This window comes from Podarcis liolepis (assembly GCF_965112155.1).
Source record: "Podarcis liolepis genome assembly, chromosome: 3".
NCBI lineage: Eukaryota > Metazoa > Chordata > Lepidosauria > Squamata > Lacertidae > Podarcis > Podarcis liolepis.
This window is the reverse complement of record NC_139557.1, coordinates 4,772,387-4,783,913: the sequence shown is the minus strand read 5'-3', so window position 1 is coordinate 4,783,913 and position 11,527 is coordinate 4,772,387. Positions and strand designations below refer to the sequence as shown.

The following is an 11,527-nucleotide window of genomic DNA, read 5'->3' as shown; positions in this document are numbered from 1 at the left end:
CGCACAATCACAAGCGGGGGCGGGGTGGGGGTGTTTTTTTGGGCTGACTTCAATGCTCAGAAACAGATTTCTTGTGGGAATGATGAAATTCTTCAGGCTGTGAAAGTAAAGTTGTTTTTGTTATCCTAGGAGCCGAGATCCCTTCAGCCCGCCCCCCCAATAAAATATTTCAGGGGGCCGGACTCTCCAAAGTTGGTGGGCATTGCCATTCAAATGATGTGTGTGCATCATGTGATCGGTTAAGTGGGCGGGGCTTACCTCCCACCCACCCGAATATTTTACAGTGGTACCTCGGGTTAAGTACTTAATTCGTTCCGGAGGTCCATACTTAAACTGAAACTGTTCTTAACCTGAAGCACCACTTTAGCTAATGGGGCCTCCTGCTGCTGCCGCGCTGCCAGAGCACGATTTCTGTTCCTATCCTGAAGCAAAGTTCTTAACCTGAAGCACTATTTCTGGGATAGCAGAGTCTGTAACCTGAAGCGTATGTAACCCGAGGTACCACTGTATTCAAGTTGGCCTTCCTGGTTATTGTTATTATTATTGTATATTACATTTCTATATCGGCCGTCTGAGGATCATGGGGCAGCTTTCAATATAAAAACACAAAAATACCATAGTAAGGAACAACAGCCAAAAAACTATTCATCAAACCCACCCACCCACCCAGTATAAAAGGATCAGTGGTTCCCAAACATTTTTATTTGGGACACACTCGGAATTTGTTTGTGCAGCACTGATTGGAAAACAAACGAACAACTCCCAGCAGTGCTTGATTTGTAACATAGAACACAACTACATTAGAATACGATCATGGGACATCCAGAAAATATAAAACAATACAGCCACATCAGAACATGATGAGAGATCTGCATTGGCTCCCAGTACATTTCCGAGCACGATTCAAAGTGTTGGTGCTGAGCTTTAAAGCCCTAAACGGCCTCAGTCCTGTATACCTGAAGGAGCGTCTCCACCCCCATTGTTCTGCCCAGACACTGAGATCCAGCGCCAAGGGCCTTCTGGCGGTTCCCTCATTGCGAGAAGTGAGGCTACAGGGAACCAGGCAGAGGGCCTTCTCGGTAGTGGCGCCCGCCCTGTGGAACGCCCTCCCATCAGATGTCAAAGAGATAAATAATTACCTGACATTCAGAAGACATCTCAAGGCAGCCCTGTTCAGGGAAGTTTTTAATATGTAACGCTGTACTGTTTTTAACACTGATTGGGAGCCGCCCAGAGTGGCTGGGGAAACTCAGCCAGATGGGCGGGGTATAAATAATAAATTATTATTATTATTATTATTATTATTATTATTATTATTATTATTATAACATGAACCTTCCCTGCGCGCACACACTTGATGCTCTTTCTCTCATTTTGATCTTACACTGAATGTTTAGTTATGATTGCTCATGAATCTTGCCATCCTCTCCTGCCACGCCCTATGAGAACCCCTGCCATAGACTGCTTAATTAGCCAAAGGCCTAAAATATCACCAGAAATCTGTAAGATGCTGTATAACAAAAACTGAACTGTATAAAGCTGAGCTCCTCCAAGGTCAACTCCTGTGAGGTCTGCATCTGAGACGGCTGCCTGGTTGGCCTAATGAAAGCACCCGCCCTGCACACATGTGGGAACTGCCTCCTCTCTCCACCGCCCTCCTTGTCTTCCTCTTCCGGCGTTTCCTCTTCACCTGCCCCCTTCATCACCCTGCAAATGCAGCCTCCATTGTAGCACTTTTTTATTATAGGGTTTGCAGGGCCAATGCTATCAGTAGCGCCACTAGGCAGCCGCCCAGGGCACAGACCTCAAAGAGGTGAGTTCCCAGAATCACACCTGAAGCCCAAATCACGCATAGTCAAAACATATCGGGTGCAATGGCAGATGGGGTTGCCAGGGTCTTCTTTTCCCTGGATGTCCACCTCCTTTTTATTTTTTCGTATTTTTTCTGCCAAGCTGGATGTTATCTTGCCCAGGGCAACTCAAAGCAACTTACACTAAAACGAACAACCCCCGCCCCAAATTAAAACCAGAGCAGAGAGAATTTTTTTTAAAAAAACAACCACACACACCCTCCCACTTATCAAAATAAAGCTATGGCGAAACTCTCACTGTGGTCGTAAGGATGCTTGGAAGAGAACCTGCTCTGTTTTCCAAATCAGAATCGGGGCCACTATGGGGACAGTGTCAGCATCCTGGACAAAACACAAGATATGTGTGTGCCCACAAGATTTGCACAGAAACTGACAGCTACAAACTGAATCCCAGTTTTTGGTGTAGTCACAAACTTGCATTCTGCAAAATGTTCACCCTGATACAATAGGATCACTCAAACGATCACATGCATGAGAGTCACTTGGACTTATGCACGCTCACACACATGCTATACAACGTGCTGCACTTGTTTTTTTCCACAGTCAGCTTAAACAGCCCCTATCTTACCTCTGCAGGTCTAATTTATAATATTTACTGACAATGATCAGCAATCATCAGCTTTAAAGACTAACAGCAATGGAAGAAACAACATCTCTCGCCAAACCCTTGATCTTTTCAAAGATAGTTTCTTTTATATTACCAGATCTTCATGTCCTTTCGGTCAATTTGTTTTTCAGTAGCACAGCAGCTGTGAAAAACAGCTGTGTCTCTGAAATCCTTTGAAGCTCTGAAGGGGTAGGAGAACAATGGGAGTTCCCCCACTCTGTGTATTCTGAAAATTCAAATGGAGAAGCAACTATAAACTGGCCACAAATGCATGACTTTCAAGTGTATGACTACACAAACACAAGTCCAAATAGTGCTATCGCTCATTACATAGCATTATACCCAAGTTTGTCTCACAATGTACAGGCAACAGAGAGACTCAAACAACCCCAGCTCTCTGTTGAGTATGAGACACATACTTTCAAACACTACATTACAGTGTTAAGTGTGCAATTTGAAAGTGTGCACCTTAAAAAAGGCCAGAACTTGAACACATGCTTGACTCATTCTCAGGTTACAAAATCATGCAGTTTTGCTGGAAGCTGCCATGATCTTTTCTGCAGGACATCACTGAATACGCTCAGATTAGAGGTGGTAGACTTTAGTGGACTTACCCAGCAAACTCCATTAAGCAGTAAACTTTCTCTTTTTCCTTCTGAAACACCTCCCTAGGTCTTCAGTGGGTTCCAGAAAATCTGTCACTACATGCAAACCCTTCAGCTGAGCCTGGGCGCGGCTGCCTATTCTTCGTTTTTCTTCCCACCTCCCCACTTTGGCCTGGCCCAACCCAGCCTTGATGCAGCATCAGTCTCACCCTGGTTGGGAATATGCTCCCTGGCTGTGGAAGAGGCTGGGTGTTATGTACTGAAGTTCTCACCCTGGGCCAGCAGGGGGATACTGTAGATAGTTATGCAAATAAGGGATCGAAAGTGACGTTCAGTGATTGGATAGTTTTAGAAAATTGTTACAGTTACATTGTACTGGAGCTCTATATAAGCAGGCTGACTGAACCCTTCAGTTCTGTCCTGGCCTGTGAATAAACAAAAGCTGTTTGAAGAATCGCTGTGTTGTCTGATATGTTCAACCACAACTTAACACTGCACACCCAATTTTAGTGGATCACATGCCACAAATGCAGAGGGTTGTGGCGGGAGGCCTAGAAGTGATGGGGCACCTCTGCTCTCTGTAGAAAAGAGGGGCTTGGACTGGTGGCGGCAGTGGGGCGCTCACTCTGGAAGGGTATGTCCAGACACCTCCCGTTCTGGAGGGCAAGCCCCACAGTGTGAGAGTCCACTCAATAGTAAGGAGTGGTGTTCAGTGCACACTCTGAGAGTAGGAGGGTTGGGCAGGCAAGTGGACACAAGGAGAGGGCAGATAAGCAGTGGTTGCGACAGAGGAAAAGAAAGGCCCCCATAGAAAAAGCAAAACAAAACCTTGAAACCTGCAAGAAAGAGGGAAGAGGCTCAGGTCCCCAGAGGGAGAGAAAACCTTAGTTAACATTAATTAAAGTAACAAGCCGATACTATGTCAGTCAGAAGTCAAGTATGTACAGGACTGTAACTTGAATATTTCAGTGCTGATTTGCTTTTTTAAAAAGAATGGCAGGACTCTGCAAATTAGAAACCAAAACAAAAAACCCTTTTTGTTTTGGAACTACAGCTGTATGTTACTTCAGTCTCAAAGAATCTGAGGATTGTCCACAGATGTCATCATCCAACCAAGTATGGCTGCTGGCTATCTGAGTTTTTGAGAATGACGTACCTTTACCAGAAATCCTGTTTATTTTGATTTCAGGCAAGTTGGCCTGAGGAGTCAAAGTCGAAGAAAGGCAAGTTAAAGTGGCAGAGAAGATGACATCAGGTGGAAGAAAGTGAGCCAGGTAAAATGGAAAGTGAGAGGGAGAGACGAAGGCAGGAGCAGCAGGTGAAAGGAAGCACAAGAAGGCAGGAAAAGGTGTATAAATGTTTGAGAAAGCAAAGGGGAAGAAGGCAGGAGCAGCGAGAAGGAGGCCACAGGCAGATAGGTTGTGAAAGGAGGTGAGATTGAAAGGAGGTGGAAGGCAAGAGGAAAGAACAAAAAGTGCATGTTGAAAGGAGGTGGTGAAAGGCATTTTGGGTAGGAAAACACAAACATCATAGTGATGATGACTTTCCCTCTTACCCAATATCAACCAACTATTATTAATACCCTTCACCTAGGGATGGCGAGAGCGTTCTCCCATCCCCATCACCTGAACCAAAGCCTATCTGCCACATGAGCAGTTGAATATAGTCATACCACAAGTTGAATGTGCTTCGGGTTGAGCGCGTTTGAGTTGCGCTCCGCGGCAACCCAGAAGTAACGGAGCGTGTTACTTCCGGGTTTCGCTGCTCGTGCATGCACAGACACTAAAAATGATGTCACACGCATGCGCGGAAACGGCGAAACGTGACCCATGCATGCGCAGATGCGCCATCGCGTCTTGCATTCCTTTCGGGATGCGAACGCGACTCCAGAACGGATCCAGTTCACATCCCGAGGTACCACTGTAGATGGATTATTGCACTGCCTGCTTAGCATTATTTGATCTTTTGCTATGAAAAAAGGGGTTCTTTGCATTTCAAAATATCCTGACTTCTGAAAGGATAGCAGCACTATATAAACCATAAGCAAAACGACCTTTTAAAGAAACCGCTGTACATTCATGTGGCTATACTTGAGTATTTATGATGAACTGGTCAAGAGCTTTTTATTTAAGTCAGAACAGAGGTTGTCAAATATCAGACCCAGTTTGAACCAGTGGATAACAGACTTGTTTTGCTACAAACTGCTCTTGCAGAAAAGCAGGGTCGTTAAGTTCCCCTCCCCTCCCCCCCACTGACCTTGAAAAGTGTTTGAAAATACAAAAACATTTTAGAAAGTATGCACATACATTTGAGATTCTAATGATTTGTCACCTCTGGATCTCATTGTCCAGTTTACCCCCATTAACCAAAGAAATAGAAGAAATATATTCTTTAAATTATAAAACAACCTTCTGTGGAGCGTTATTTTTACATCTTTTGTAGAATCAATTTGGTTTTACTTATCACTGAAAAATCAGCTTCAATTGAAAGTTTTTCTTTTTGTTTTCAATTTGGGCACAAGAAACGTTAACAGGAAAAAAATATGGATTAGTTGTTCCGGAAGTGTACAGTACTAGATAATGTGAACTTAAAATGTTTTACTGACTTGCTCACCCCAAAATATTTTTCTCTTGCTCAGCAAACCTAAAACATGGATATCATATTTGAGGATCTGTATTAGAAGCAATTATTCAGCAGATCACTGTAATTAAATTAAATTTATCCTGCAGAAATCCAGTGCTTAACAGCATATCTATTTTGAAAGCAATGCCAGCATGACATGCAAAGCAGACCAGAATGTGTTTGTGTGCATTTGTGTTATATATATATATATATATATATATATATATATATATATATATATGTATTCATTGTATTTTATATTACCAATGGTGTAGGGTTTTTTTGCAAATAAAGCATGCACAAACTGTTCCTATCTCCACGATAGATAATCTAATGTGAAATGAAGTGACATATACTAGAATCTAGCTGATGCTCCCATGAGACCAGACAGAAAAATCATATTCCTTCTGTCTGACAGTGGAAGGTCGTGATACTTTTTAATCAAGCAACAATCCATGGCAGAATTAATCATGATAATTAGTAGTTCTGTTGGCAGAAGGAAAAGAGAGTTTTGTGGCACCTTACAGACTATCAAATTTATTGTGGTGGACAATATCAGATGCATAAAATGCTATCCTCTCTTCTACAGGCACATTTATTTATTTATCTAAAATATTTATACCCTGCCTTTCTTTTAAATTTTAGAAGGCTTTGGTCACAAAAGAAATGACAGTAAAAATACACAATAAAATATCAGCCAACAAGCCAGGGCAAAGTAGCGAATACAATCCACTGTGACTAAAGGCCAGCAAAACCCAAGGAAATACAAGCACGGTTGGCAGAAGAAAGAATTGTAAAGTGTGAGGTACGAAGGAAATAAAACATACATTACAGAAGGTGATAATTATGTTTTTAACATTGTCGATTTACAAAAAAGAGAGAAAAGAGTGAGAAAAAGACAGAGGTGCTGAAAATAATGGCAGTTGCAACTGTTATGTATTGAAGTTCTCACCAGGAGTATCGTGTATATAGTTTTCACTCAGGTCTTCGTAAATTAATTTAGGCTGGAAACCCTGGGTGGTGGTTGTTGTTGTTACAATGTTGACAGCCGGCTGCCTATAAAAGCAGGCCGGCTGAGCTGTTTGCTGTTCAGTTCTGTTCCAGCTTACCAATAAAGAGCTGCTTTGGAGAAATCGCTGCGCCGTCTGATATGTTCACCCACAACTTAACAGCAACCCTGTGGGTTTTGATCGTATTTGGCTTTTACGCTGGGCCTTAAAAAACTACCTTCTCCCTGTCTTTACTTTGCAGGACTGACTCACAGAGGGTGTTGTCCTGAGTGAGAGGCGGTTTCTTCTTTGCCTTCTTAGGGACCATGCTATCTTTCAGCCAGAAATTATGTTGGCTTTATTGTTCCTTGGTTACTATTAACAGTGAGGATAATTTAAAGAAAGAATTCGTTGACTCATGTGGACAAACAAAAGGCAACAAGTCCCGTCATCTGAATTTGCCAGCAATATCAGTGTGCAGCTAAAGGTCAGGGAGGAGCAGGACTTCCCAAGTTTCTGATTATCCTTAGTCAAGGAAGGAACTCCTCAGGAAAATAAAAATGCAGCTCAGCTGTTTGCGAGCCATAACGCCTCTTGGGCCAGGGCCAAGGGGAGCAAAGGCAGGAGGCGGAAGGGAACATGGACATATTACTCACAGTATATGTTGGGGGGAATAACTGAAGAGAAGAGAAGAAGAAGAAGAAGAAGAAGAAGAAGAAGAAGAAGAAGAAGAAGATACACAACACCTCCCCGTTGTTGCCGATATGAAAGACATTGCCCATACTTATCCGTGCATAGAATTTGGCTGTAAGGTGTTTAAATAAACATCATAAATTGTCCCTGGACCAGCACTGATTAAAAAAAAACCAATTGTCCGTCATACAAACCACAGGCCAGACTGACTGGTCAAAAAACTACCAAGTTGTTGTCGCAAAGGCAGGGCATCTTGTCCGAGTCTCTGGTTGGCCCTCAAAACTCTGCCCAGGCCGCCGACTCTGCTCCACACCCTCCTTGAGTGCTTTTTGCATAGCCAGAAAGTGCCCTTGAACTGTGGGGAGAGAGGGCTGCGTCTGCCTGCAGAAACCTCTGGCGCCTGTGGAGCTGGAAGGCAGGTTACTGTGCAAAGGTGAGAACCGTCTCTATCAGTTCATCCGCTTTTTGTTTTTGCCTTCTCCCACCACTGGCATGCGACCCCAGGAAGGGTCAGGGGCCCATGAGGAAATGTGCCCCTCGGGCCGCAGAAAGGCTCCCCACCCTTGTGCTTGAGCTGCTAATTGAGAACAGAAATGCCATAGCCTGGATCTTCCCATCAGAATCAGATTTGATATGGGGGGCGGGACCTGAAGCCTTCCAGGTATTGCTGGCTTCCCAGTTCCTGGCAGACCCATCAAGCAGACCAGCTCATAATCGGGCAGGACAAGAGTTCTAGACCAGCAGCATCTGGGGAGCCAAAGGTTGGTTCCACCCGCCGATATATGACCACCATTAAGAGAGATAGCTTTCAGAAATGTGGCACCAGGTAAGACCAAGAATGCCTATTGCTATTGATAGTCACCCAATAAACAATGGCTACTGATAGCTACAAAATAAAAACAATTAACCTTGCGGAGATAACACTACAGTGGTCCCTTTCTTAGAACTTGTGGGGGGCTTGCCACCTTTGTTCTGTTAAAATACAATACAAGGCAGGGTAATTGGGGGCGATTTATTTGTTCATCTGTTGCTGATGTGACTTCAAAGCAATCCATTGGAATCTATTGCAGCCTAACAGAGTGGCCCTCTGGGACTGGTCTGAGTTTGGCTACCCAGAGCTTAAATACATGACCCTTTCGAACACATACCATATTTTTCGCTCTATAGGACGCACCGCACCACAAGACGCTCCTAGTTTTTAGAGGGGGAAATCAAGAAAACCAATGTTATTTCCCTCCCCAGCCCCAAAGAGCAAAGAAGCCAAGGCAGCAAGCGCGATCCATCCTGCTCACTGCCTTGGCTTCCTCTATAGCCTTGTGCAGCCTCTCCCGGCTGGAGATTGGCAATTCCCCCACCTCCCGCAAAAGCCCACAGGAGCCGCGCACCCTTTAAGGAGCACGCGGCTCCTGCTGCCTTTTCTACGAGGAGGGGGAAGGGACTGACTGGGAAAAGCCCGCAAGAGCCGCACAAAGCTTGTGTGCGACTCTTGGGGGCTTTTCCTGCATTCGCTCCATAGGACGCACAGACTTTTCCCCTTAGTTTTTAAGAAGGGAAAAGTGTGTCCTATGGAGCGAAAAATACGGTACATTTGGAGAGGATCCCTAACTTGTCAGAGAGAAAAGGCCTGAAATACAGGACAAACTGTATCAATACGGGACGAAATACGGGACAATCCTGTAGTATACAGGACAGGTGACAAGCCTAGGTAGGGGTGGCATGGGGGGGGGTTTAAAGAAATAAGTCAATCCAGCCAGGGGTCGTGCCTTCTCATTTCATTTCTCCATTTTCTCTAAAGCTGGACTGTTCCAATAGAACATGGCTTTAGCATTGCTCAAAAGGGCATTCTCAAATGGAGAGCAGCCAGCCACTATTTTTAGTTCCAATTCTCGTTACCTTGACACGGGCCATTGGTTCTAATGCCAATTACCATACGAGGCTATTACTGAGCCTGAGCTAATGCATTCTTCATTCTTGGTCCTTACAGGTGTTCTGCTCAAGGTCACACTGGCGGCCTTCATTGCCGCCAGCAAAAGAAGACTCCTTGTTATCTATACTCTATTCCGTTCAGGAGCAAGAAAAGGTACAAAACAGAATCAGGAAATCATAGGCTGCCCGCTCCTGACCCATCCTTCAAATATTAAGTCTCTAAAAACATTCCAATGGGTTCCAGGATGGTGCTTTAAAAACCACAACAATAGTACAAATAAAAAAATTCCTTCCAGTAGCACCTTAAAGACCAACTAAGTTAGTTCTTGGTATGAGCTTTCGTGTGCATGCACACTTCTTCAGATGCATATTCTTCAGATACAGTGAAGAAGTGTGCATGCACACGAAAGCTCATACCAAGAACTAAGTTAGTAGGTCTTTAAGGTGCTACTGGAAGGAATTTTTTTGTTTTGACTATGGCAGACCAACACGGCTACCTATCTGTAACTGGAACAATAGTACAGTCATACCTCGGGTTACAGACGCTTCAGGTTGCGTTTTTTCAGGTTACAGACACGCCAAAACCTGGAAGTACCGGAACGGGTTACTTCCGGGTTTCGGCAGTCGCACATGCGCAGAAGCACTAAATCGCACTTTGTGAATGTGCAGAAGCGCTGAATCGCAACCCACGCGTGCGCAGACGTGCCGCTGCGGGTTGCAAACATGCATCCCGCATGGATCATGTTCGCAACCTGAGCATCCACTGTATTTCCCGATACAGTTTGGGCACAAGCTGTTCTCCATGGAAAAAAATCTTTGAATAATGAAAACCAAAGAAGCTAACAATCACTTTAAGAATATGGCATCATGACTTTGTTTCCCCCCCAAATCTCTAACAGCAGCTTATTGGGATGGGGAGACAAGCAACCCTTTTTGCAAAGTACAACTGAAGGCCCATTTCACCTCCTAAAAGGGCTGAAAGAGTAAGAATTATCTATCCCCAGTGAAGCCTGTTTTCTGTTTTACTTTTTCAGTGGAAGGGAGCAGGGCTGCAGCCAGCAATGATTTAGCATGGTGGTTGCCCCTAAAAGGTGCTGCTTGTGAGACACACATGTTTTGATTCCATGTGCTTGTCACAAACATACCCACTTGCTTCATAGCGCCCTAACTTGCTACTGGTATCCAGTTAAGTGGGTATTTACAAGCCTGCCTTAAGGGTAGTTTCTTTCACAATCTAGCCCATTAAACCAATTTTCATAGAGTCTCTTGCAGCAAAAACAACAGTCTTGTGACGCTTTAAAGTCTAAACATTTATCATCTAAAATTTTATCACTTTAAAGTCTTTTTTTCTTTCTTTCAAGGATTGCTATCAGCTTTGTCAAGTGTGTAAAGTGATGTCCTGTGGGTTTAGAAGCATCCAGTACACAGCTCAGATCCACCTCACACCAGGTGGGTTAGAAGCCAGGAGGAAGAAATTATGTGACACAGAGAGAGAGCAGGAGGCAGAGAAATGGCTAGTGTCTGTTTGAATCCAACGCTGCGCTTAGAGAGAAGGCAAGAAGACCCTCTTAGGATGTGACTGCTCTGCACTCTCCATCTAGGCTTAGGTTGTATATATGGGGAATTAAACCATATATCATAAAGACACCACAGTCTCCACTGTGTGTCATTTCCAAAAGGGAACACAGACCCTGGAGAAGTGCCTGGGACCCCTGGAATTTCACGCCACTCAGAGATTGGGACGGCATGGGGCTTCCGGTCGGCGCCAGTGTTTAATGGCGGTCCTTGCCTCGAGCTCCGAGGGAGGACTGCTCCGCAAGTTCGGGTCTGACCCGCTACGGCGAGCGGGGGACCCCTAAAATCACAGGCGCTGAAGCCTGTGAACAAGGAGACTCGGCGGGCACCCTTTGCGCCCCCCGGTACTGCAAAAGAGCCTTTTTAAAGGCTACGGAGCGGCATCGGGTGTGAGCGCGGTGCTGAGAGTCGTTACCCAGCCTGCGGAGTGAAGCCGCGTCGCCACTGAACAGAGAGCGCCGATTCCTTCCTGAAACTGGAATTTGACTGAAAAACCCGTGAGTAAGACCGACAGACGGGAACGGGACATTTAAATTGGATTTTAGAAATTTGGCTGAAAACGGGAAAGGCATAAAGTAAGGAAGTCTGCCTCCCCGGACTGCATGATAAATAAAGCAACGAAAGAGCAAAGCTGCATTT

The 11,527-nt window shown here is 44.7% G+C and overlaps 1 long non-coding RNA gene across 1 annotated transcript; it reads left to right on the top strand.

Annotated features, from left to right (window-relative positions):
- The first annotated feature begins 8,973 nt into the window (after positions 1–8,973).
- On the top strand, positions 8,974–10,960 carry LOC310703242. The gene is made up of 2 exons (XR_014524032.1): positions 8,974–9,467; positions 10,675–10,960. It is a non-coding gene; the product is annotated as an uncharacterized lncRNA (long non-coding RNA).
- The last annotated feature ends 567 nt before the right edge of the window (positions 10,961–11,527 follow it).